The sequence below is a fragment of the Urocampus carinirostris genome, chromosome 20 (genome assembly GCF_059441175.1).
Source record: "Urocampus carinirostris isolate Australia breed hairy pipefish chromosome 20, RoL_Ucar_1.0, whole genome shotgun sequence".
In the NCBI taxonomy this organism is placed as follows: Eukaryota; Metazoa; Chordata; class Actinopteri; order Syngnathiformes; family Syngnathidae; genus Urocampus; species Urocampus carinirostris.
In genome coordinates this window covers 28,652,982-28,680,582 of record NC_142368.1, presented here as the reverse complement: position 1 = coordinate 28,680,582, position 27,601 = coordinate 28,652,982, and the positions used below count along the sequence as shown (strand labels likewise).

The following is a 27,601-nucleotide window of genomic DNA, read 5'->3' as shown; positions in this document are numbered from 1 at the left end:
TATATTCTTGGTTACACTATGAGGAGGATGATAATGGATTGGACCTTGAAAAGGCATTACAACTATGGCGGGACAGCAAACCACAAAGAATATATGAACTGAAAAATCTGAAGTGATAACTGCTTTGTATTACCAATTAACTGTGATGATTAAAACTGAATGAAAATATAGATTCATATAATTATTTCAGCAATAATATTTTGTATAATGTACAATAGGGCAGCACGGCGGGGCAGTGGTTAGCGCGTGTGCGGCACAGTTCTGAGGTCGTGGGAACCTCCTGCGTGGGTTCAAATCCAGCTCCCGGCCTTACTGTGCGGAGTTTGTATGTTCTCCCCGTGCTTGTGTGGGTTTCCTCCGGGCACTCCGGTTTCCTTCCACATTCCGAAGACATGCATTTCAGGTGGATTGGCCGGTCCAAATTGTCCCTAGGTGTGACTGAGCGAGTGAGTTGTCTGTCCCCGTGTGCCCTGCGATTGGCTGTTAACCAGTTCAGGGTGTCCCCTGGCCACTGCCTGATGATTGCTGGGATGGGCTCCAGCACCCCCGCGACCCTACTGAGGATAAGTGGTGCAGCTAATGAGATGAGATGAAATAATTTACAATATTGTTGTGAACTGAAAAATCTTGAAGTGATAACTGATTTGTATTACCAATAAACTGTGATGATTAAAACTGAATGAATATATAGATTTATATGATATATTTGTCGCCGATTTACAATTTCAACCGCGATTACACTAAATTTTGGGAACCCATAGATCTCTGTTGGGACCCATAGATTTTTGAGCATGCGAGTCCCTGGGACCCATCACTTTTCACAGGTAAAATGAACACTGCCTGTGATGCATCAGTATGCAGAATGAACGGGTAAGCAAAATCAGGATGTCTGATAATAGGTTCAACACAAAGGGCATGCCGAAAGAATTCAAACGCTTCTTGGCATTCTGAAGACCATGTAAAAGGCACGTCCTTCCCTGTGAGCTGAGTAATGGGGGCAGCCCACTGACCAAACCCTTCACAAATCTTTGAAAGTACGAGCAGAGCCCCAGGAAAGCACATACCTCGGTGACAGACTGTGGCACAGGCCCTGATTTGACTTTGTCTGTATATTTGGGGTCCGGGCGAAGCCCCTTGGCCGACACAACCTGCCCAAGGAAAACCCCATGGTCCCGGGAAAGATGTTATTTCTTAGCATTAACCCATAGTCCAGCCGACCCAAGACCTTCTCAAGTGCAGACATGTGGTATTCGAAAGACTTATTGAAACTCAATATGTATTCTAGGCACTCCAGGCAGATATGTCATGGCAACCCCTTCAACACTAACCTCATGACCCGCTGGAACGTTGCAGGCGCATTTGTGAGGCCCATGGGCATTGATCTAAACTGGTACAGACCTTGACCGGTAGTCTTCTCACGGTCTTCTGGCGCCACCCCCACTTGCCATTACTCATTGGAAAACTCCAAATAACTCAACCATAGTGCCCCAGCCAGGGCGTCGAGTGAATCATCACTGCATTGCTGCGGATGCGATTCCTTAATGGTCACAGCATTAAGACCCCTATCATCAATGCAGAATCGCCATCAACCATTCTTTTTCCCGACCAGAACCACAGGAGAAGACCAGGGGCTACAGGTCTCTTCAATCACTCCATCTTCCAATATGTGCTGTTCCTGCCTATTTATATACAGTGCATCCGGAAAGTATTCACAGCGCTTCACTTTTTCCACATTTTATGTTACAGCCTCATTCCAAATTGTATTAATTTAAACTCTTATCTCAAAATTCTACACAAAATACTCCATTATGACAATGTGAAAACGTTTTTTTTTAACTTTTTTTGAATTTATTAAAAATAGAAAACTAAGAAATCACATTTACATAAGTACTCACAGCCTTTGCTTAATACTTTGTTGAGCCACCTTTGGGAGCAAATACAGCCTCAAGTCTTTTTGAATATGATCCCACAAGTTTAGCACACCTATCTTTAGGCAGTTTTGCCCATTCTTCTTTGCAATAAGTCTCAAGCTCAATCAGGTTGGATAGGAGACGTTTGTGCACAGCCATTTTCAGATCTCTCCAGAGATGTTCGATCGGAATCAAGTCTGGACTCTGGCTGGGCCACTCCAGGACATCCACGGAGTGGTTCTGAAGCCAATCTTTTGAGATCTTGGCTATGTGCTTTGGATCGTTGTCCTGCTGAAAAATGAACCTTCGCCCCAGCCTGAGGTCAAGAGCGCTCTGGAGCAGGTTTTCTTCCAGGATATCTCTATATATTGCTGCATTCATTTTTCCTTCTATCCTGACTAGTCTGCTAGTTCCTGCTGCTGAAAAACATCCCCACAGCATGATGCTGCCACCACCATGCTTCACTGTAGGGATGGTATTGGCCTGGTTTCCTCCAAACATGGCGCCTGGCATTCACACCAAAGAGTTCAATCTTTGTCTCATCAGACCAGAGAATTTTGTTTCTCATGGTCTGAGAGTCATTCAGGTGCTTTTTGGCAAATTCCAGACGGGCTTCCATGTTCCTTTTACTAAGGAGTGGCTTTCGTCTGGCCCCTCTACCATACAGGCCTGATTGGTGGATTGCTGCAGAGATGGTTGTCCTTCTGGAAGGCTCTCTACTCTCCACAGAGGAACGCTGGAGCTCTGACAGAGTGACCATCGGGTTCTTGGTCACCTCCCTGACTAAGACCCTTCTTCCCCGATCGCTGAGTTTAGAAGGCCGGCCAGCTCTAGGAAGAGTCCTGGTGGTTCCAAATGTCTTCCATTTACGAATAATGGAGGCCACTGTGCTCATAGGGACCTTCAAAGCAGCAGAAATTTTTCTGTATCCTTCCCCAGATTTGTGCCTCAAGACAATCCTGTCTCGCAGGTCTACAGACAGTACTTTTGACTTTATGCTTGGTGTTTGTGCTCTGACATGCACACTCAACTGTGGGACCTTATATAGACAGGTGTGTGCCTTTCCAAATCATGTCCAATCAACTGAATTTACTGCAGGTGGACTCTAATTAGGCTGTAGAAAGATCTCAAGGATGATCAGTGGAAAAAAGATGCACCTGAGCTCAATTTTGAGCTTCATGGCAAAGGCTGTGAATACTTATGTAAATGTGATTTCTTAGTTTTCTATTTTTTTTAAAATTCAAAAAAAGTAAAAAAAAAAAAAACTTTCTCACATTGTCATAATGGAGTATTTTGTGTAGAATTTTGAGATAAGAGATTAAATTAATACAATTTGGAATAAGGCTGTAACATAACAAAATGTGGAAAAAGTGAAGCGCTGTGAATACTTTCCGGATGCACTGTATTTTGGCTTGTCAGGGGAGGTACGGTAGGCTTTTTATTTTATTGGCTGATGGTTACCAGTTAGAATGTGATGTCTGATTAAGGTTGGCTTATTCACACCTCCTCTTGTCCGGCTGAATACATCACAATGCTTCCCCAACAAAGTCTGCAGTTGCTTTTTCTGTGCAGTAGACAAGGAGGAATTTGAGACGTTTGGTAAAGGTACATTGTCTTCTACTTGACTTGAAAACTCAGCAGGATTAAGTATGTCACATTTGTCAACGTGCTCAAAAAAACTTATATGTGAAGCTGAGTGTAATTTTAATTCGCTGTTCGTGTGGTTAAGTAACCGAACCACTGTACACCCGTTACTCACCTGCGCTAGTGTATGCGCAACAACAAGTCCAGTGCTCTCACACAATTTGGGTTCTACATAGCCTAGCCTAGGTCTTCTCAGCCTCGGTCCAGAGACGCGAGGAGACTTATTTTGGACCGGGACGATCATTTCGTTGAGCGGGGGAATAGTAGCATTAATAGGCAGTGAAAAATTACAACAATTTGGTATTAGGTCAGTTGCCCGGAGAAGAGGGATGTGAAAATTTCCTATAATTAGAAGTTGATGACGCACCTCCATTATGACTCCATTCTGTTGCATAAAATCGAAGCCCAGCAAGATGGCGTTTGTAGCTCCCGCACAACATGCACAATTTGTTTGTAGGACTTTCCCCAATTGTATCACAAGGGTGACAGTACCTAATGTGTCCAAAAGTTGTCCATTCATGGCCCGCGCAAATATAAACTGTCTGTCCAAGACATTTTTACCTACGCCCAATCCCATTCCTCTCACTTGGCCCTTAGAACCCTCCAGTGAGGTCCCTCCATAGGGAAGTCCCCTCAGTGAGAGGACTGCAAGTGAACATTATCGCCTAAGAAATTGGACGGCACTTGCAAGGTTCCACCCCAGTCCAGGAGATGGTGGTAATATTAATTGGCTGTGGACCTCAGTGACATATTGGCCTACGTCACATGTGAACAACTCAAGTCTCAACCTGTGGTGTGGCAGTTGGAGAGTCCGTGCAACGTTTAAAATGACCGCTACAGCTGTGTTACTACCGATCGCCTGAAAGCTCATCACCTTTTCCGTCTCTCCAATCGACGGAGGAGAAATCCGCTAAACTGAAGACGGCTTAGGCGCTATGTAGCGCTGATTCATCTTTACAAGGTACGTCCACTCATTAAAAAAAATGACCCGTTCGGTCAAATACAGTAAGGGTTAACGTACAACCCACGTTCACATAATACCCTATGTTTGTGTGGAAATAAATGACAACCTACTTATTCGTATCTTAATGCTATTTTATGACATATAGTAGGTGTCTTTAACGTGTGACAAAAGTAAACAAACACAAGAAAAGTCCACCTGACCCTTGAGCTGACATAATATCCTCACCAAACCTTCCCTGTAGCGCCCAAACACCTTAGTTCATAAGTAATTTAATCAAAAAGAGTTGCCATTAAATATATAAAAAAAATATAATTTCTACATTTTTTCGTGATGCATACCCTCCCCTTGAACAGGGGAGGGTCCCTCAGCTGTGGAAAACATCCTGCATCATCCCAGTCCCAAAGAAATCAAGACCTGAGGAACTCAACGACTTCAGGCCGGTCGCCCTGACATCACATGTGATGAAGACCATGGAGCGGCTGCTGCTGCACCACCTGAGGCTACAGGTCCGTCACGCCATCGACCCACTGCAATTTGCTTACCAGGAGAAGGTGGGAGTGGAGGATGCTATAGTATACATGTTACACCGATCCCTCTCTCACCTGGATAGGGCGAAGGGGGCTGTGAGGATTACATTTTTGGACTTCTCCAGTGCCTTCAATACCATACAGCCTCTGCTACTGAGTAGGAAACTGACAGAAATGGGAGTTAGCTCACACCTTGTAGAATGGATTACGGACTACCTGACAGGCAGACCCCAGTATGTGAAATAGGGGGGCTGTACATCGGACACTGTGGTTAGCAGCACAGGATCTCCGCAGGGGACTGTTCTCTCTCCGTTCCTATTCACTCTATATACATCGGACTTTAAGTACATCTCTGAGTCCTGCCATGTGCAAAAGTTTGCCGACGACACTGCGATCGTGGGATGTATCAGAAACGGGCAGGAGGAGGAGTACAGGAAATTGATTCAGGACTTTGTCCGATGGAGCGACGCAAACCACCTGCACCTAAACACCACCAAGACCAGAGAGATGGTGGTGGACTTCAGGAGAACCAGAACTCACCCGGTTCCTGTAACCATCAAGGGAGAATGTGTAGAATTTGTCCAGACCTACAAATACCTGGGTGTGCAGCTGGACAACAAACTGGACTGGACTGCCAACACAGAAGCTCTATGTCGGAAAGGGCAAAGCCGACTTTACTTCCTCAGAAGGCTGGCCTCCTTCAACATCTGCAAAAAGCTCCTGAAAATATTCTAGGAGACAGTAGTGGCAAGCGCCCACTTCTATGCGGCAACGTGTTGGGGAGGCAGCGTCAAGAAGAAGGATGCCTCTCGTCTCAATAAACTGGCTAGGAAAGCGAGCTCAGTTGTGGGCAAAGAGCTGGACAGCCTAACAACAGTAGCTGAGAGACGAGCACTGAAAAAGCTGAGGTCAATCATGGACAATCCATCGCATCCACTACACAGCATTATCTCCAGACAGAAGAGCAGTTTCAGCGACAGACTGCTGTCACTGTCTTGTACTACGGACAGACTGAAGAGATCTTTTCTTCCTAATGCCATGAGGCTCTTTAACTCCACCCGGCAGAGTAAAGGCCCACATTAAACCACACCACCTACTTTGGATATTACCGAATCTTACTGCAATATGTATTCTGTGTAGCACTATTTAGTTACTCTATATAACACGCTACAGTGGGCATTTGCACGTCACACTGGGTATTTGTATATTGTATTCTTTTGGCTTTATTATTGTACTGTTCTCAGCTCAGGGATGCTGCTGGAAATGTGAATTTCCCTTAGGGGATGAATAAAGTATCTATCTATCTATCTATCTATCTATCTATCTATCTATCTATCTATCTATCTATCTATCTATCTATCTATCTATCTATCTATCTATCTATCTATCTACATCACAGTAAAAGCAGTCGTTTTATCCTATATGCCACATTTATGTCTAAATTGTTTATCTTATCTATTGCGTTCCAGAGTGGCTGTCTCATAAGGGTGGACAGGTTGGACAGCAATGTTCCCATCCTGTGCTTATGGGTCGATGTGGAGTCAGAACTCATCCAGGACTTCAAGTTGAGCAAGAAGGCCATGTGGACCTTGCAGGAGCTACTGAAGAGGGAACAGGACCATGGCTGGAGGTCCTGATCTACGTGTACTGGCGGGCCCACGGTCTGTCCTACCGTGTGGTGTCACGGGTCTTCAGGGTTCCCAAGTCACACAGAATTGTCCACCGAGTTACACAGTTAATATGGAAGAAATTGCCCAAAGCCATGTATCAGGCTCTGGAAGTCAGACCCACATTTCCTGTGCTTTTCTGCATGTTCTCAAAGACAACGGGGACATCCGAGACCCAGATCAAGATGTATCAGAGGACAATATTCCTATTCCAGAACTTTCTGACCCCAATGAAACCGCTGTAAATGCCAGAAGAGATCGACTTGCCTCACTGATGTAACAAAGCGCAAGCCCCGCATTACATAGGTAGGTCATCTTGAAAAAAGTTTTTTCCTCTTTTATTTTGGATCACTATGAGTTATTACTGCAGCAGTCACTATTTGTCTTGAGTTCTACACAAGTTAATATTCATACTTGACCTGTGCGTCATGTGTATTTGGTATATTGTTTCTCTTAAGTACAACTACTATTCATTAAATGTCTTTATTTTGAGTAACACCTTGGTGGTTTATTTCATAATGATGTGACATACTGTGTGTGAACTGTGTGATTGTTGGACAGAAAACAACTTCAAATCACTCTGGGTTAAATAATAATTTACTTTCAGAAAAACAAACTCACATTGGGCCGAAATACATAAGAGTAAATAAATAACGTATAATCACAGAAAGATATACCAATACTTCCATAAAACTGGAAAACACAAACTGGAACTTCATGGAGTTCTTAATAAAAATGTTTTGGGCATTTTTAGGTTCTGCAATCCCAACACTCACAGTAACATGACACTGTAATATATTGTGTATGTACAGGGTGTCTCAAAATAATGTACTCACTCTTAGAATGACGAGAAAACCTTTATTTATAAACATAGAGTGAAGTGAAATAGCATCGAATACATGAGACAAATGTAATTGAAGAATCATGTTCGCAAATGTTCAAAGTGATGACCATTATTGTTCAGACAATGCTGATAACGCGCAAACGTCGCGAAACACATAAAAACAGTGAGTAAATTTTTTTGAGACACCATGTATTTGAAACATGATATACATAACAGTTAACGGGTTAGGATGATGTAGATCAAATTGAATTTTGCTCTACCTTGTATTTCATTTTTAAGTTTTCCCATGTTTTTGCTGCCTGTTGTCCTGGGATTCTCCCCTCCAGGCCGATCACTTCAAAAACTGCCCTATGACATTAGAGTGGGTTAATGCATTGTCACAATGAGATTGGAAAATTGCAGGTCAGTCTACTCACTCCCACAGTTGTTTTGTGGTCAACTTTTTCTTTGTGAACTGCTCATCATTTTCTGCCCTGAATTTAATCAGGGCTTTGGTTTGCTCCACAGTCTCTGAAACATTAGACCGCATGCCCACATTAGACACAAGTTGCTCACTATAGGCCGATGCAACTTGATGTGAGACAGGAAATTATAGGATGTGTATAATTATTTGATAGTGAATAGATACACAGACCTGACACGTTATTCTTATGGCTGTAAGAGGCTTGGAGTGTGAAGAGTTTTTTTGGCTCCTTCGGTAGATTTGTGCACTGTGTAAAGTAGCGATTTTGCAATGTTCATGTTTTAACACAAAAATATGATTTTCTATTGCATTTATGTCTAACTAAGATATCTCAATATATTCCGTTACAAATACATGCACAGTTGTGGAAAAGGACTTACATTTGTGCGGTTCCTTTTCAGCCATGTTTGTTGATATTGAGAATTTGCAAAGTCTTCAGGAAAGTCACTTCATTCCAAGTCAGCTCCTGACCTCCCTCCATCAGAAGTGGTTATTTTGTGGGTTGAAGGGCACTTCTCTTTCGGTCTTAAGAGTATTGGGACACATCACATTTGCACGTGGACGCGCAAAACCGTGTGACTAGGGAAAATAGCGAGGGAAAGTGAGAAGAATGGGACGCAGCCGTAGTGTTGGGAGGGACATCTTAAACTCCTCCAAAACCAGTGAGACATTGGAGAACAGAGTCTTTTGATACATTCACATCAACACTCTCAACGGTTCCCTTGATATACAGTATCTCCGCTGCAGACAGTCCACTATGACTGATTGCGGCGGTGCAGTCTGCCGGTGGTTCTCCCCTCAGTGCACTCAGGTGAGGACGTTTCTCTCCCACCATCCACAGAGGAACCAGACCAGAGGTTGAGTGGGTTGCTTGCAGGGGAGGTTAAGGCATCTAAATTCTCCATGGTTTGGTCGACCATCACAACCTCTTGCCCGTCTTGAGGATTATGTGTGTGGGTAAAGCTTGTGTCAGTGATGTTAAGCCCAATTTAGTTTTGTTAATTATTTTAAAAAATGCAGTTTTTGCTCTGTTTAAGAAAAAAAGAAAAAACTTCTGTTTGGAAAAAACAACACTATTTGGTTCTAAAAAAAAGAAATGCACTTTTGCTTCTTCTGTTGAAAAAAAAGTCACCTTTTTTGTTTTGGTTTTATTTTTCCTTTTTGTGTAAATGTGGACATTTATTTGAGTCAGGGAGAACGCATGTAGGCGTAGAATGTGAGGTGCGCATGAATTATGTCAGTAGGGTGACGAATTTTGCGAGAGTTGGTGCTAGAGTTTTGGGGGAGGGCCAGAATTTAGTTTTAGAGTTCGGTGTGTTTTTAATAAATGGGGGCTGATGGTTGTCGCTCTCCAAAGAGACCGTAAGTGTTTCGGAGTATTGTTTTATGAACGAGGAGCAATCCATTACCCACACAAAACACACGGTACACTACTTTAGGGACCTAAAATTATTGTGTTCAATGTTTTTGAATCAAATGAAAGAACAGACTTTCCAGAAAAAAGAAAGTCTAATTCTACCACTGCCTCAATAGTATGCGGGAAAAAGTTGCTTTAAAAGGGAAATTAACCCCAAAACACCCCTTTACATTCCGTTAACTTCCTGACATGAAGTATAAAAAGTCAAAATTTTGTCAAATGCATCACACTTTACGGATCCCTTAACCACCAGGGTCGCTGGGGCACAACTTTCTGTAGTGTGTCTTCGGGAAGTACAGCCTGGTGGTGACAATCTCTCTCCTGGCCCGTTTTTTGGGGGTGTAAGGGTTTGCTACCCCACATGAAACAAATAGTACTGTTTCCATGTTTACCAGTAGTAGGAGACGCCTTCGGATCTGACTCAGATACAGTACATCTATCATTTGGTCGTTGTTGTTTTTCGCTGTAAAGTGTCATCCCATTTTTCAGAGATGAGTCAGATCTTGGCATCAACCTCTAAAAATGAATCCTTAGATGGGTCTTCTATGATCCCATTAAATTAAATGGATTTTCCTTCCTCTCCAACCGCCCACAGTCGGTGAAACTCGGTACCCACGTCTCTCCCACCCTAACACTGAACACTGGCTCCCCCCAAGGTTGTGCACTGAGCCCCCTGCTTTTCACCCTCTACAGCTCCGACTGCTCACCGACCCACCCCACAAACACTATTATTAAGTTTGCTGACGACACCACCTTGATCGGCCTCATCTCTGAAGGGGACGAGGCGGCATACAGGGATGAGGTTGAGTCACTTTCAACGTGGTGCTCGGAAAACCACCTCATATTGAACACAACAAAAACAAAAGAACTGATTCTGGATTTCAGAAGGAATAGCAGGAATCCAGCACCACTCATCATAAAAGGAGACTGCGTAGAGAGAGTCCACTCGTTCAAATTTCTGGGCGTGCACATCGCCGACGACCTCTCCTGGTCTGCAAACACCAGAGCGGTGGTAGGGAAGGCCCAGCAGCGACTGCACTTCCTGAGATTGCTCAGGAAAAATAACCTAAAACAGCAGCTGCAGGTGTCTTTCTACAAAGCCACAGTGGAGAGCATCCTAACATACTGCATCACGGTGTGGTATGCGGGGTGCACAGCAGCAGACAGGAAAAAGCTCCAGAGGATCATAAAAACAGCCCAGAGAATCGTCGGCTGCTCTCTGCCCAGTCTGGAGGACATTGCCTGCTCTCGCTACCTCAGCAGAGCAGAAAACATCGTCAAGGACTTTTCTCACCCCGGCCACCATCTCTTCGACCTGCTGCCTTCCGGCAAGCGCTACAGGTCACACAAAGCAAAAACGAACAGACTCAGAGACAGTTTCTTCCCCACAGCCATTACCACCCTAAACAGACACCGCACAAACAACTGAAAACTGTTGCAAAAAAAAAAAAAAAAAAAAAAAAAAACCTCACACGTATGTAAAATGGTACTCACGTACATGCTGTCTGCACTATGTTTGTTCACTGCTCAACAGACACCGCACAAAAACTGAAAACTCGTGCCAACACTACCTCATACGAAAATAATGTTACTCAAGTCTTGTTCTTGCACATGTCGACTGCACTACGTTTAATGCTCAAATTGCACAATGTCTGACCATTCCTTTTTTTGCACTATGATGTCTATGCTTGCACCAATGTATATGCGGACTATTTTTGCACCATGATGACTTTGCACCAAATGCAATATTGCACAACCGTTACGATACAACGTTATCACGACAACCCTGTATGTAACATCCCACATGCTGACATTGTTGTGTAAATACCATGTAAATTATAACTATAGCCTTATTCCCCTTGTTTTATAACATTATCTTCTCTGTTCCTTTATCTTCTTGCTCATACCCTCACTATGTGTAAAACTGGAGTGTCATGCCCAATTTCGTTGTCACAATATGTTAGCCCATTTGTAACGATGACAATAAAGGTATATTCTATTCTATTCTATTCTATTCTAAAGGGACTGTGTGAATTATTTGATCACTCGATGTCCCTGTACTGAGTAGTGAAATTGAAAACGAATGCTACAAAACACAGGGGATAACTAAGACTACGGAGACTCAAATTGATCAAACTGCACTATTTTTCTTTTTAGTTTTTTGCTAACTTTCACAATGTTTTTGGTTTTCGGGTACCTATAGCAGCAAGATGGCCGACAATTATCTCAACTCCCTCTAGGTGAGGCTTATGTTATGTAAAATAAATGGACGTTTCTTGAACTACAGGTATTTTTAAAATGCATGCTTGTATCATAGTTCAGATTCAGATTCAGATTCAGATTCAGATTCAGATCTACTTTATTGTCATTCTAGTACACGTGTATACAGAACGAAATGTCGATACATCTGACCCGCACAGTTTCCTCGAATGTACAGATATAAGTAAAAGTTGTATTGTATTATGGCTACGTATCTAGGTGTGTCAGGCTCAGGTGAAGCGCAGAGGAGATGGCATCCCTGGTGGAGCGGTTTGTCCGGTAGGCAAACTGAAAGGGGTCGAATGAGGAGGGGAGACTGGAGGTGATGTGCTCTTTAACCAGTCTCTCAAAGCACTTCATTATGATAGGAGTCAGTGCAACGGGCCGGTAATCATTGAATGATAAGATCTGGGGTTTCTTTGGCACAGGGATGATGTTGGCAATTTTGAAGCATGATGGTACTTTGGCTTGGTCTAGCGAGGTGTTGAAAATGTCTGTTAGTACACAAGCCAGCTGATCGGCGCACTCCCTAAGTACCCGCCCCGGAATGTTGTCCGGGCCTGGAGCCTTCCTTGTGTTGACCCCTCTCAGGGTCTTTCTCACGTCGGTTGAGTCCAGGTGGAGTGCCCTTTCGTCCAGATTTGGAACCTCTTTCGCTGCAGTGGTGCCTTTTTGTGCCTCGAACCTTCCAAAGAATTTGTTGAGGTCATTCAGAAAGTCCATGCTAGTGTCCTGCACTGGGGTGGTGGTTGGCTTGTATTTGGTAATGGCCTGAATGCCTTTCCACATATCCCTGGTGTTGGTTTTATTGAGGAAACGTTCCTGGATTTTTTGACTGTACGTTCGCTTTGCTAGTCTGATAGCACGGTTCAGGTTAGCCCTCGATGATCTCAGCGCCTCCTTGTCACCAGATTTAAAGACAAGGTTCCTTACTTTTAGTTGTTTGCGTATCTCAGCAGTCATCCAGGGCTTCTGATTGGCACGGGTGCATATAGTTTTGGTATTGCTGACGTCTTCTGCGCATTTACTGATATAGGCTGACACAGAAATGGCGTACTCATCTATATTTATTTTGTTGTTGCTCATTTTTAAATTAATATTTCATTCAATGAATTAAGATTTCTTTACCACTAGGAGGCACTGAATAATACACACTGTCACACTTTTTATAGGATGTTTGTTTGATGTAACAAATTCAGCACTTGCACTAAATTGAGACTTTTTAATTGTTTTCAACAAAGTTAAGAACTATGTGAATTTAGAGACCCAGATAAAATTGTGTCAATCACAATAATTACATTGCTCTTATTTTCTAGTACAGTATGAAGCGGAAAAAGTCTGACCTTTCTCCAACAGTGCATTAAGTAACAAACACTTATAGCTAGTTGTAAAATCGTCGCCACATGGATAGCAAATGGTGTATCTTATTGCTCAATTCATATTGTAGACATACATTTTATAAAGTAGATATTTTAAAACTATACACAGACTTCTAAAAGATTTCTTTAGATCCAGTCTCTTCTCCAAAAGCTTTTTACTCTCTTGCTGATCTAGCTTACCTGAAGTCATAAGGAGCTCTCCAGGAGAGGTCCACCTAACACTTTGAAATATAAGTGCCACCACCAACAATCCTGAATAATTCATATGGTCAGCATATCTATCGGTTTGTTGGGATGTCAAACGAAGAATTGACACCTTTTAACCATGTTTTATTGTTTTATAGTTAACCGCTCCAATTTGACTTTATAGCTCACTCATCAACTTCACTCCAGGCAGGCAAAAACCACAATGCTTCGCAACCCTGACTAATCCCTTTATGTGTTTTTAAGAAAAGAAAACCTGCGGCAATGCGGTGCCGCCTGACCCGTGGCCCCGCTGTCCTTTCTGCTCCACAAACATTATCTACTGTATCAACGACAAGGCAGGGTGCTTGTCGTGAGTGCGTGTGAGCCACCGAGGGATGTCATTGCTTACGCAACTCAGACTCCAGCCATGCCTAATGGCCAGAATCAGTCTGCGTTTGGCCACAAGAGGCCCACAAAAACACGACACTTTTTCCAAATGGCCTCGTTTTCTTGAAAGGTTTTATAGGGCGAGCTAAGATGTAACAAGTTTTTTTGAGACAATTGACCGACTTGAAATCGCCTGGGGGCACAGTAACTGAATACTTTATTAGTTTCTTTACATCAAACTCAAGTCATGTTTATTTGTAAAGCCCTTAATCCCAAGGAGTCTCAAAGGGCTACGCAGACCACATATTATTGCAAATTTAAGACTATTATTACACCATCCCCTGATCTAAAACCTTACATGAGGACAAGGAAAAACTAAAAAACCTCAGCATTAGGAAAATGAAGAAACCTTGAGACGAGACCGCACATAAGGTAATCCCCCTTCCAGGATGACCAGGCTACAACTGATGTTGCAATAACAGATAATATTTTCACCATGAAATATAGGTCATTCAACAGCTACAGGATATAAGTGTGTTTTAAGCCGAGATTTAAACAGTTCCACTGAGGTTGCAGATCAAATCGCAGGTGGCAGAGCATTCCACAACACAGTGGCCCAAGTGGAGAACGTTCTCGAACCTGCAGATCTCTTCTTGGCTCTGTAAAGAAGGCTTGAACGTATTTGCTGAAGGTGTGTATTTCTAATCAATTTGATGTTCCCTTTTGGCGTCTTGATGTTCCCTTTTGGCGTTTCCCTGTCTTTGTTTGAAGGTGTTGGTATTTTTCTAGGGGGACGGCTGATCTTTTATCTTTTCTCTTGTGCTTGTCTCAACATACCAGTACTTTTCCATGTCTTGTAGTCTCAATACAACACAAAGGCAGGCTGGGGGAAAGCCAGAAGGAGCGTTGGCCAGCGAGACAGAGAGTAAATTGTCAGTGTTCTCGTTTGCCCGCGTCCCTGCGTCCTAGACGCATCATTTTTGCTGGGGACGCATAGTCTCAAATCAACGTGCGTCCCCGGGACGCAACTTTTTTGACACAAGTTGTCATTATTACCCGATAACTTTTTTTTAAACAAAGATTTACCGCACTCCAAACTTTTCATCAGGCAGATCTGCCGTTGTTGTTTTGGTCTTGCGGTTTGAGTTTTTATCTGCACGCCGATCTCGGCGCTTCGAGATCACGTCATTGTTGTGGTGGTTGTCGTCAAAGGAAGGTGAAAATCAACACAAAATTATTAATTTCTTCAGTGTCAGTCATAAATCGAAACATAATGCAGAAAGTTATAACAACGGCAATAATTCTGGCACGAAAAAACGGCGGAGAAATCCATACCTGTCAAAGAAGTCCGTCTTTTTTTTTAGAGAACTGGCTTTTTTGGCTCAACTCATTAAAGAGAGACGGCTCTCAAACGGCTCGCTTGCTTTCATGATTCATATCACGAATTATGTCGTATAAAGAAGTTAAGAAAAAAAAGGAAGTGTCACGAAGTCACATTTAAAGTCAAGTAACATTTATTTATATAGCCCTTAATCACAAAAATGTCTCAAAGGACTGCACAGGATTACAATGACACAATTACCTGCTCTTAAACCAATATGCGGGCAAGGAACAACTCAAAACCTCAGCGTGAGGAAAAAGAGAAACCTTGAGAGAGGACTTCACAAGTGGTAATCCCCCTTCCAGGATAACCAGGGTGAATCACAATTAGCATTATTATACACAAGCATAGTAAACACCAGGTAACATGTTGAATATTTGTACGGAAAGTGCATGACAGCAGTGACGCCCCCAGCCTGTAAACTAGTCCAGAAAGTCTATGACGGCCACAACGCAGTTTTCCATCTCTGCCAGCTGGTCCATGCAGGCGTTCACATGCTTCAGGTCAAACCCTGGTCTGCTGACTCATCTCCAAATCGTCCTTCTCCTTCGTATCACCACCAGGCAGGCAGTCGGAAAAAGACAGGACAATACAGAATATGAGGTGGGCATCAATCATAAGCTTTGGAATAGAAGTGTGTCTTAAGCCTCGATTTAAAAACTTCCATTGAGGTTGCAGATCTTATCCCCGGAGGCAGGGCATTCCATAACACCGGGGCCCGGATGCAGAACGCTCTCGAGCCTGCAGACTTCTTGGCTCTCGGAGTAACAAGTAGACCGGCATTTTCCGAGCGCAGACTCCGTGCAGGAACATAGGGGGAAATCAAATCAGAGAGATAAGAGGGTGCAAGTCCATGCAAACATTTATATGTTAATAAGGGAACCTTAAAGTCACATATTAAGTGGACTGGGAGCCAGTGCAAGTTGGCCAATACAGGAGTAATATGCTCAAACTTTTTGGTCTTAGTCAAAAGTCTAGCTGCCGCATTCTGAACCAGCTGCCAACTTTTAATGCAAGACATCGGGAGACCAGAAAGCAATACATTACAGTAATCATGCAGAGAAGTAATAAACGCATGAATTAAAACCTCTGCATCTGATTGGGACAGCATCAAACGAATCTTCGCAATATTACGGAGGTGGTAGAAAGCTATTCTAGAAATGTTTTTCACGTGTGACTGAAACGACAGATTAGGATCAAATATAACATCTAGATTTTTGACCGAGTCACAATGGGCGATATTACATTTGTCTAGGTTCAGGCTAGTGTTTGAAAACAACTCACTACAGTGAGCTGGACCAATAATCAACATTTCAGTTTTTTCTGGGTTAAGGCGTAAAAATTAAGTGACATCCATCTTTGAATCTCAGGAAGGCAAGCCTCCAGATTTCTACAACTTAAATGTCCAGTTGTCTCGCGTGGCACATACAGTTGAGTGTCATCTGCATAGCAATGGAAACCAATATTATACTTGCGGATAATGTCACCAAGCGGGATCATATAAATACTAAAAAGAAGGGGGCCAAGTACAGAGCCTTGTGGAACACCACAGGGGACATTAGAATGTTTAGAGGTCAGATTGCCATAGTTAACAAATTGCATTCTGACAGGTTAGACCTAAACCACGAGAGTACAGTTCCTGAGATACCAATGCATTCCAGACGAACCAGTAACATATTGTGGTCGACAGTATCAAAAGCAGCAATGAGATCCAGCAGCAGTAACATTAATGAGGCACCGGAATCTATTGCTAAAAGGAGATCATTGGTTACTTTAGCCAGAGCTGTCTCAGTAAAGTGATTTGCCCTAAATGCTGACTGGACAGTTTCAAAGAGGTTATTTTCTGACATGAAGTCATTTAGCTGCTGTGCAATGATCTTTTCAAGTAATTTTGCAAAAAATGGCAGATTTGACACTGGCCTATAATTACCTAGGCTTTCTGGGTCAAGGTTAGGTCGCTTAAGAGTGGGTTTAATGACGGCAGACTTGAAGGCTACAGGAACAATACCCGAGGATAGCGATATATTAATAATATTTAAAACTGATGGTCCTAAGATCCCAAACAGATCCTTCACCAGTGAAGCTGTAAACGGATCAAGCAGGCAAGTAGTTTGTTTGGCCCTACTGACCATCCGTGTTAGACTATCAAGGGACAAATCATTGAAACTGGAGAATGTTTCTGAACAACCGCCGACACAGTCCTTACCTAACACCTCCACATCTTTGAGATAGGAGGAGGTTACAGAGCGTTCTTTTAAAATTTCATTCCTGATTAGTTGAATATTTTTATTAAAAAATTCCATATTGTCAACTATTTGGGTTAAGTTGTTGTCTGGTAAGTTTCGCCACTGTGTCAAACAAAAATTCCGGATTATTCTTATGTTTAACAATCTTAGAGAAAAATTATGCTTTAGCTGAGGCAAGAGCTACTTTATATTTCAGCAAGCTGTCACACCAGGCCAGTCGGAAGACCTCCAGCTTTGTAGTGCGCCATTTTCGTTCAAGTTTTCTGCAACCTTGTTTGAGTGACCTGGTTTCTTCAGTAAACCAAGGTGTGTGCTTCTTAGGTAGAAATTTATGCCTTAGGGGCGCCACAGAATCAAGAACATTAACCAAAGCAGTATTGAAGTTGTTTGTAATTGAGTCAACAGACCCAGTGTACGAAGGGAAGGCTGCAGTTACCGTAGGTAATAGTTATTCTAAAGCTAATACCGTTGTAGGGCAGATATTGCGACTGCTAAGGCCTCAATGTTCCTTATCACAGTAGACATTAAGCAGCACCTCACACTTAACAAGATAGTGATCAGAGATGGCATTAGGATACGGTAACATTGTAACATTTGAGGCTACTACACCACGGGTCAGAACGAGATCTAGAGTGTTCCCATCTTTATGAGTGGGCACATAAACTATTTGATTGAAACCAAATGTATCAATCAGTGAAATCAATTGCCAGTGAATTTGATGGGGAGTTTATGTGAACATTAAAATCACCAATAATTACAACATTGTCCACATAAGTTACTAAGTCTGTAAAAAGTTCCGAAAATTCATCTAAAAATTTGAGTATGGTCCAGGTGGGCGATACACAACAACTACACGAATTGGTGTTGACATTAAGGACCTCATAACAAGTGCTTCAAACGTTTTAAAAACAGTAGGGATACCAGGAGAAAATTTCAACTTACCTTCCGATATAAGAGCAACGCCTCCACCTTTTTTGCATGGTCGTGCCAAGTGTGAACTCACAAAGTTAGGGGGAGAAGCCTCATTTAACACTACAAACTCATTTGGTTTTAACCAGGTCTCACAATAGCCAATAAGGTTGAGATTGTGTTCATTAATAAGGTCATTGACAAGTAAAGCTTTGGAGGCTAGTGATCTAATATTCAGAAGGCCAAGCTTCAGCACTGTGGACTGAGCTGAAACCTTTCCAGTGTTTTGAACCTTAGTGGCAACCTTAGTGGTAACTTCCACAGGATTATACTGCCGGTCCCGGGCCTTGTGCCTTGCATGACGTCAGATGCGGCCCGAATTCCATACCGCAGGAATATTGTTGACAGGTGGAGTAGCAGGATGACTATTGGTAGAAAATAATGTTATTTCTTCTCCCTCCTCACCTAACAAGGGAGAAACTGAGGTAAGAAGCACAGAAGAAGATGCTATAGAAGAGTACAGATCAGGGTGTGTGGAGCAGTCAATGGAACGCTCCAAACTACAAAAACTATGTGATTTGCATGAATATAGCATAGCGCTAGTTAGCTCTAGCGTTACCGACTCCACACCTGTGGTTACAGGTTCACTAATCACCTGTGACCTGGCCTGCACTAGTGTACCCTGTCATGGAAGGCTTAAACAGTAATCTATATTTTTAGAAAGAGTGAGAGCACCTTCCCAGTTAGGGTGAAGGCCGTCTCTCCTCAGCAGGTCAGGTCGGCCCCAGAAAGCAGGCCGTTATCCACAAACCTAAATCCCTGCTGACTACAAAAACTTGCCAGCCACCGGTTTAGCAAGAGTAGTCTGCTAAACCTCTCATCATTGCCTCTCGCAGGCAAGGGGCCAGAGACAATTACTCGATGCCGACACATCTTGCTGGCGAGATTACAGGTCCTAGCAATATTTTTCTTTGTAATCTCAGATTGCCTCATTTTAGTATCATTAGAGCCGACGTGAATGACTATATCGGTGTAGCTAGCCCTGTCCTGGTGTCTAGATTTGCATGTCAGTCCCTCAAATTAGCCTCAATGTCGGGTGCCCTGGCCCCAGAAATACACATAACCGTGGCTGGGGTGCTAAGCTTTATATTACGGGTGATGGAGTCACCTATAACTAGGGTGGTTGGAGCCAGTGGGACTAGCTAGGGGGCTGAACTTGTTATGTGTCTGATTTGGCTCACCGCGATTAGCATGCCGTTTAGGGCTAGTGCTAACCGGACTAGCAGGTTCGCTACAACCCACGCTAGCAGTGGTGTCCGCGGCACCTAACATTTTCCTTTTAAACTACTCTAGCTCACGGACACGTCCCTCTAGAAAGGCTACTTGCCTACGGAAGCGGGAGCAACCTTTACAACAACCCATACTCACTCGTGAGCAGTCAGATGCCGAAAACAGCGTCTTAGCAGCCGTGGGAGGGGTTGCCCTTCACCAGAGATCGGCAGCAGCACGACTGTAAAACAATTGTGCGCGCCACTTACCTTGCGCTAATCGTCCGAGATTCTTACCTGAAACTTTTCAACTGTTCGAGATAAAAAACCTCAGTCCAGAATTCTGCTATAGTAGGAATCTGAATCAATTTCGTAGTCGCGACGACGTGAGCAATACAGAAACTCCCACCACTCGATGAGCGGGAAACAGGAAAAAAGGACCCATTCGACGTACTCACAATTTATTGGGGAAAGGATGAGGAGGGTGCGCACACTTGATCCGGGGATCGATGGTCGCGGGGGGATTATAAATCCTGACAAAAGACAAGTTGTCAAAAACAAACAAACGGATCAGATCAAAAGCAAAACAGGATCAAATACGGGCAGATTCACAGAACTAGGCATTTAACAGGTTTTAACAGAAGTCTCACTGAGTTTAACCAGGTTTTACAAACGTTCCAGCAACGCACGGTACAAAGGAGCGCGCTTAAGTACTTCATCAGTCCAATGCGTCTCAGGGGGCGGGGCCAGCTGGGCGCCATGACAACGGTGCAGGACATGAGAGGAAGTATAAAAGTAGAAAATGAAAAAAAAAGACAGGTTTGTGGTTATCCTTTTAATCAGTATATTACCAAAAATAATTTGATGCAGAAAATGAATTAATAATTTAATAAGAAAATGTATTATTCCGCTTAATTATATTTGCATGTATTTTGTCCTTCTACGGTGAACGTCCAAGCTACTTAATTTTTGAACCTTTTTTATAACAAACCTCATTCATGTCGAGCAACTCAGTATCTCACAATTAAATGTTAATTAACAATATATATGGTATAACGAAACACATGTACAATGTAACATGTTAAACTACATAAACAAACACGTTTGAAAAAAATCTGGTGTAAGATCATTTTGTAAGGGAAAATACAACATTGGAGCCGTGGAGGTTGACAGGTATGGAAATTCTTCGGAAGATCGCTGAGGCAGGAAAACACGTGTGTTCAAGCGAACGATTTGACGAAAGAAAATAAACAAAAGAATACTCCTAGCAAGAAAAGGACTTTTCTGCCAAAATGGACTAAATTATATTCCTGGTTACGCTATGAGGAGGATGACAATGGATTGGACCTTGAGAAGGCATTAAAACTGTGGCGGGACAGCAAACCACAAAGAATATATGAAGTGAAAGATCTGAAGTGATAACTGCTTTGTATTACCAATTAACTGATGATTAAAACTGAATGAAAATATGGATTAATATAATTATTTCAGCAATATTATTTTGTATAATGTACAATATTGTTGTGAACTGAAAAATCTTGAAGTGATTTGTATTACCAATAAACTGTGATGATTAAAACTGAATGAATATATAGATGTATTATAAATTTGTCACCGATTTACAATTTCAACCTCGATAACACTAAATTTTGGGGACCCATAGATCTCTGTTGGGACCCATAGATTTTTGAGCATGCGAGTCCCCGGGACCCATCACTTTTCAGAGGTAAAATGAACACTAAATTATCCACTCCTCCCGGTACTTCTCCAACTGCAGCTGTAAAAATACAAAACAAGTATTTGCCTGAATTTCCTTCTACTGTTAGCCAATATTTTTTTTAGCTCTCACACACATCAGTGGTCGTTTTAGACCCAACAGCTCTCAACCACAAGGAACTTTGGGGTCATTTGATGTATAATATATATTTAAGATATAACATTCTTCTAAAGCAGGGGTAGAGAGCGTAAGGCTCACAAGCTAGGTGTGGCTTTTTCTCTAGTGGCAAGAGTGCTGTAGTGCTTCTCTACCCTCAAGGCTGGTAGGAAGAAATGTCATTAGGATTATTTCCATATTTTTTGCCGATGAAATGCATTAGAACATGGATACAGGTGTGAAATCAGCCTTTACCATCTCCTGTTTTTTTTTTCAAATTTGTAGTTTGCGAAAGTTATGATGATCAATGATATGCTTTTAACACAAGTGTTTATAAATTTCAAAGATGTTAAAGATTTGCATTTTTGAAACGGAATGGGCTAAAACTGCATAAGGGAGACAAAATAAGTGGGATATTTGTTGATGTGAGACACAGGATCTGAAATGATCGTTATTTCATATATTTTATGAGATGACTAATATCTATCCATTATCTGGACCGCTTATTGATCCATCCATTATCTGCACCACTTATCCTCAGTAGGGTGTGTGTGTATATGTATACACAGAAAATAAGTATTTCAACACCCTGCTATTTTGCTATTTCTCTCACTTAGAATTTTTTTTTTATCGTAGGTGCATGTCCACAGTGAGAAAGATAAACAAAAAAGAAAAGTTCAGAAATCACAATGTATGATTTTTTAACAATTTATTTGGGTTATACAGCTGCAAATAAGTATTTGAACACGTACGTTACATCTAGAATTCGGTTCGTCTACCCAGTGGAAGTCCACCTGCACTCTTTGTATCATCCTGAAACAGATGCACCTGTTTGAGGTCGTTAGCTGCATAAAGACACCTGTCCACCCCATACAATCAGTTAGACTTTAACTTGTAATATGGAATCTGTCCAAAGACACCAGAGACAAAATTGTACACATCCACGCAAACAAAGGTTATTGTTCCAAATATTAACATTCATTTTACCAGGTTGTCCCTAGGTGTGAATGAGCGGCGAATTGTCTGTCCCTGTGTGCCCTGCGACTGGCTGCCAATTTGTAATTAGGAATTACATTGTGTGCAACATTTTACTACACCATAGCACTGTAGGAAAAATCCAGAAATCACAATGCATGATTTTTTTAACAATTTATTTGTGTGATATAGCTTATCAAAATACCTTTTTTTTCGTAGATATGCATAGATCTTCCCACCTGGCACTCTGTGCAACCCCATTTACAATACCAAACTAGTTTCAACACTTTACCTTGCTTATTTATCTTATTTATTTTATTTGTTTTTGCTGCAACATAATTACCTACTGTATTAGGGCAGAATATTAATGAGATTTGAATGACCCACAGTACCAAATAATTGCAAAAACATGGCCTAGAAAAATAACGGATTCAATCTTAGCTGATCTTTAGACTTTTGGGTATCTTTTCCACAAGGCCCGGCACGTTTCCTCTGCACATCATCTGGAAGGACACCTAATCATAAGTGACACCAAAGCAGGACTGCAGACATGACGCTAATCTCAGTGGAAGTCAGAAACATTTTCAGCCTCTCAGCACTTTTTTCCCAGCCTATGGGATTGAACGCTACAAATAGAAACTGCAGGCAAAGCTGAGATGTGATACATATTCTGTTTTTTTTTCACCAGTTGGTACTTTTGTGAGCATGCATCTCTCGTCTCTCAAAATAAACTGGAGGATATCAACTTGTCCTATGATATTTTTCCTGTGCATTACAATTAGATAGATAGATAGATAGATAGATAGATAGATAGATAGATAGATAGATAGATAGATAGATAGATAGATAGATACTTTATTCATCCCCGAAGGGAAATTCACATTTCCAGCAGCATCCCTGAGCTGAGAACAGTACAATAATAAAGCCAAAAGAATGCATTATACAAATACCCAGTGTGATGTGCAAATGCCCACTGTAGCGTGTTATATAGAGTAACTAAATAGTGCTACACAGAATACATATTGCAGTAAGATTCGGTAATATCCAATGTAGGTGGTGTGGTTTAATGTGGGCCTTTACTCTGCCGGGTGGAGTTAAAGAGCCTCATGGCATGAGGAAGAAAAGATCTCTTCAGTCTGTCCGTAGTACAAGACAGTGACAGCAGTCTGTCGCTGAAACTGCTCTTCTGTCTGGAGATAATGCTGTGTAGTGGATGCGATGGATTGTCCATGATTGACCTCAGCTTTTTCAGTGCTCGTCTCTCAGCTACTGTTGTTAGGCTGTCCAGCTCTTTGCCCACAACAGAGCTCGCTTTCTAATTGTCAATTTTTTTAATTTTTTTTTAAATTATGGCATCAGAGGCAGACACGTTCCAACCACTCACAATTGGAACTTTGCTCCACAAGATTTTTTTCTATAATGTGGTGGATCCCCCTAAATTTTACTATTGGCACATCATGCACTGACTCTAACGAAGCCACTCAAGTGGCCTTCCTTTTGCCTGACAATAGGAGGGTGGGGGACATCTTGAGTAAGACCCAACAGCTTGTTTGGCAGCAAAGCAGGCTTTGGAGCCGTGTAAGCAGAATAATTACAGAGGAGATGGGGCGAACTGTACCCGGGTCAATGCTAGCAGAGCTTGAGGTGACGGTTATGCAACAATGCATCTGTCACTGCATCACAAAAAAATTATTCTCTCTTTGCTGCGTGCTGTTGATTTCAGTCCAGTTGTTGACACCAACATATATGGGCGTAAAAGGACATTGATCCATTTAGTGAGTGCCATGTTAAAAAAGGGTCTAAAACGAATATCCAAAATGTATATCAGTGTTTTTCAACCAGTGTGCCGTGAGATGTTGTCTAGTGGGCCACAGGAAATTCCCCAATCTTGTCTTTGCACAAAAAGTATGCCATTGGTGGTTTTGTTGCTTTCTTCCAATGATCAATCAAGTAACTGTTAATATTATTGGGTGTCACCAGATTCCTTTTTAAATTCTATTTTATATACGATTATCACTTTTTTGTTGCAGGGGTTAGGTTCCCCAATGAACTCGTGATGGGCAAAATCATTGAAGAAACCTTTATTTTTTGCAATTGTAAACATTTATTTATTCATGACCAATTACTACCATCTTCAGGACTGTTTAGGCAATCAGAATGCAGAACACAATGCAAATCCGCAAAGTAGCTAAAAGGTTAAAAGTTAACCGCATGCTAGCGAGACATTGCTATGTTAATCATCTGCTTATGAGGTATTACAGTATATTTAGTGCATTATTTTTTGAATAAGCCATGGGATTTGACTATCATCGGAATTAACTCTCTATTTTCCTCTAATTTCCTCAATTTCCTGTCTGATTTGCTGAAGAATGTGTTTATCAGAAATTATATTTATTCATAATGGAAGTCAATGTGCCCAAAACTGGCATTTTATTACTCCTGTTTAATGATAAACTGTCTTTCTTTTTTGAAATTAAATAAACCCTCGTTTGGTCCCAGTTTTTTTTAACTTGTTTTAATCTTATCTCAACTACTCAGTGGTTTGTTTCTGGTGCTTTCTTTTGATTAAAAAGTGATTAACATCCAATATATGTCTAAAACACTTTTGGGTTCATGTGGGTGAGTTTTTCATGACTTGTTTTTCCTCACATAATTTTTCTGCGCCCTGTCATGCAAGTTATTTCATGACTAGAATAATTCATAAATTAATTGCGATCCGCCATGCGAGTGCTGACAGGCATCTGTCATCTTGCATTATGTAATCTGTCGTGCTCGTGAGCCACAATATTCAACTGAATTGAAAGTAAACCAAAGTAAATTTGCATTTTTCCTCAGTCAACCAAGTAGGAAAATAAATGTGTTGATGTTTTTCTAGAGGAAAATTGTCGAAACTAAAATATAACAAAAACGATTAATAGACTGTAGGGGGGAAAGCACCTGAAATTGTCTGATTTGTGTACATTATGTTCAGCTCTTTATTAGTGAGGTCATCAACACTAAACTTTATGTATTTTTTTAATTAAAAACAAACACAATGTGGTTTCAATACAACAAGGTAAAAGTCTGTCCTTACAACAATCCTCTCAAGTGAAGCAGTGATTTTCAAGTATGTACAATAAAGTGGTTTTACATGCAAGACGTTGAAAGGTGGCATGTTGACAAATTAAAATAGAAAAATGATTAAATGTATTATCCGTATAAAACTGCGAGGTCAGATTGGAGGAAGTCACAAGTGTCCCGTACTGCCATGTTGGATTGCGAACGACCCTTCTTAACTTTAACATAAAGTATTTTAGAGAAATAAAAGGCATAGTCTATGGACACAGAGGAAAAGACACTTATAATGTATCGGTAGTATTTTTGTAAACAAAATCTCATAGTGACGGCAGATAAAAGGTTCTGATATATACTTTTTTTCCCCGTTCAAATGTGTTAAAGGAACAGTCTTCATTTAAAAATATATTTACATGTGACAACACCTTCTTCCTTTTCCCCTTTTTCAATACATTTGTAAGTGTTTAAAAAAACGTACCATTAAATCACAATGTCTAACTGAAAGCCAATTAGTGTTCATTATCGATAACATTTTACACTTGATTTGATAAGACTCACAAAACGTCAACAAGGAATATTGTGCCTTGTTTTGCATTTCTAAATTATTATAGGTAGTATTTTAGAGGCGGCCATTTTGCCAATAGCTGTCGGCTGAAAATGAGGTCACGGTTCTTCAAGGTACGAATGAATCACACCTTACTTGTTTTTTCTGTGAAAACAGGAAACATTACATTGATTTTTTTTAGGTTCTGTTTGGCCTAAGTGTATAATTTAAATTCAATGGATACTTCAGATTTTGTAAACTGCACTACAACTATTCAAGCGAGATTTCTGAGAAAAAAATTACTTTATTACTCAAGTGCTTAGTTACTGCATCTGTGATTAGCGTTCATGCTAGCATAACAATTAGCATGGGTTTTAAGTCCTTCCTAAGCAACATATGACAGTTGTCAGCTTGTCCACATGAAGCCGATAATTACTTACCACTAAAATTGTTTTCTTAAATCTCACTACTGGCCAGCCGAAGCTGGTTCCTTGCTAGTTAGCTTGCTAGTTGGCTAGGTAACTGGCTGCAGCGTCTGTCACACTGAACCAACATTACTACATTTTTCCTTGTACTTTTCAAATTAGAAATATGTCATTTTATCACTATTTAATGTTGTTTTGTCAGGCACAAAATTTCAATTCTGAAAATTGAATGGATGGTGTTTTCTTGTCGGATGTTTGATGGCAAAACATAAAAACTCCACATAGGAGGCAGAAGCCAAGATTTCAACGCAAATCCTCAGAACGTTCGGGCACAAATGTTAATCTATGTTTTTGTCAACTAGGCATGGGTAAAGTATGAATACACATATCAGCCTTTTTAAGGTATCAGTATTCCTAATGCTGGAAGATACAACAAGAGCAGTTCAAGAATTAGGAAAATCAAATTAAAGGAATGCGAAACTGCTATTTAATAAAGGCATTCCTGAGAAAAATAGATTTGTTATCAAAGTATCTGAACAACAAAATTTAAAATGAATAGAAGGCCACTTCTGAAAAACATCTTGTACTGGATAATATATTTATGCATTCGTTGAAGAGATTCCAGGTTACCGAATATATACTTATTGATTCTTAGTTTGAAAGCGGCAATTCTAAGCTGAGGGACTTCGTCCTATTGGCTCAGGAGGGCTATCTAATTGTAATCTAGTGTTATCTCGACTTTCCCCATGATGAGATGTTGTCAATGATTTTCAAGACTTTCAATATTTGTGAATAAATTGCATGAGAGTTTTTGGGTGCTCTAGAACACAGTAGCCTGTTACAGTACTGTTTAAGGTAAAATGTGTTTCTATTTTTGAAATATTCCATTTATTATACGGCTTTCAGAACAATACTCACTTTATTCAACACCTCGCTAGACCAAGCCACAGTACCATCATGCTTTAAGATTGCCACCATCATCCCAGTGCCAAAGAAACCCCAGATCTTATCATTCAACGATTACCGGCCCGTTGCACTGACTCCCATCATAATGAAGTGCTTTGAGAGACTGGTTAAAGAGCACATCACCTCCAGTCTCCCCTCCTCACTCCACCCCTTTCAGTTTGCCTACCGGACAAACCGCTTCACCGGGGATGCCATCTCCTCTGCGCTTCACCTGAGCCTGACACACCTAGAGGAGAAGAACACCCATGTGCGGATGCTGTTCCTGGACTTCAGTTCAGCATTCAACACCATCATCCCACAACACCTGGTAGAC

The 27,601-nt window shown here is 41.4% G+C and overlaps 1 protein-coding gene across 1 annotated transcript in view; it reads right to left on the bottom strand.

Moving 5' to 3' along the window:
* slc35f6 (solute carrier family 35 member F6) overlaps window positions 1–8,775 on the bottom strand; it is a 35,444-nt gene extending 26,669 nt beyond the window's left edge. The window contains exons 1-2 of the mRNA XM_088325362.1: window positions 7,973–8,775; window positions 7,817–7,904 (exon numbers count right to left, since the gene is read on the bottom strand). The gene's annotated coding sequence lies outside the window, so the exon portion shown is untranslated. The remainder of the gene's footprint in view (window positions 1–7,816; window positions 7,905–7,972) is intronic.
* Window positions 8,776–27,601: the final 18,826 nt, after the last annotated feature.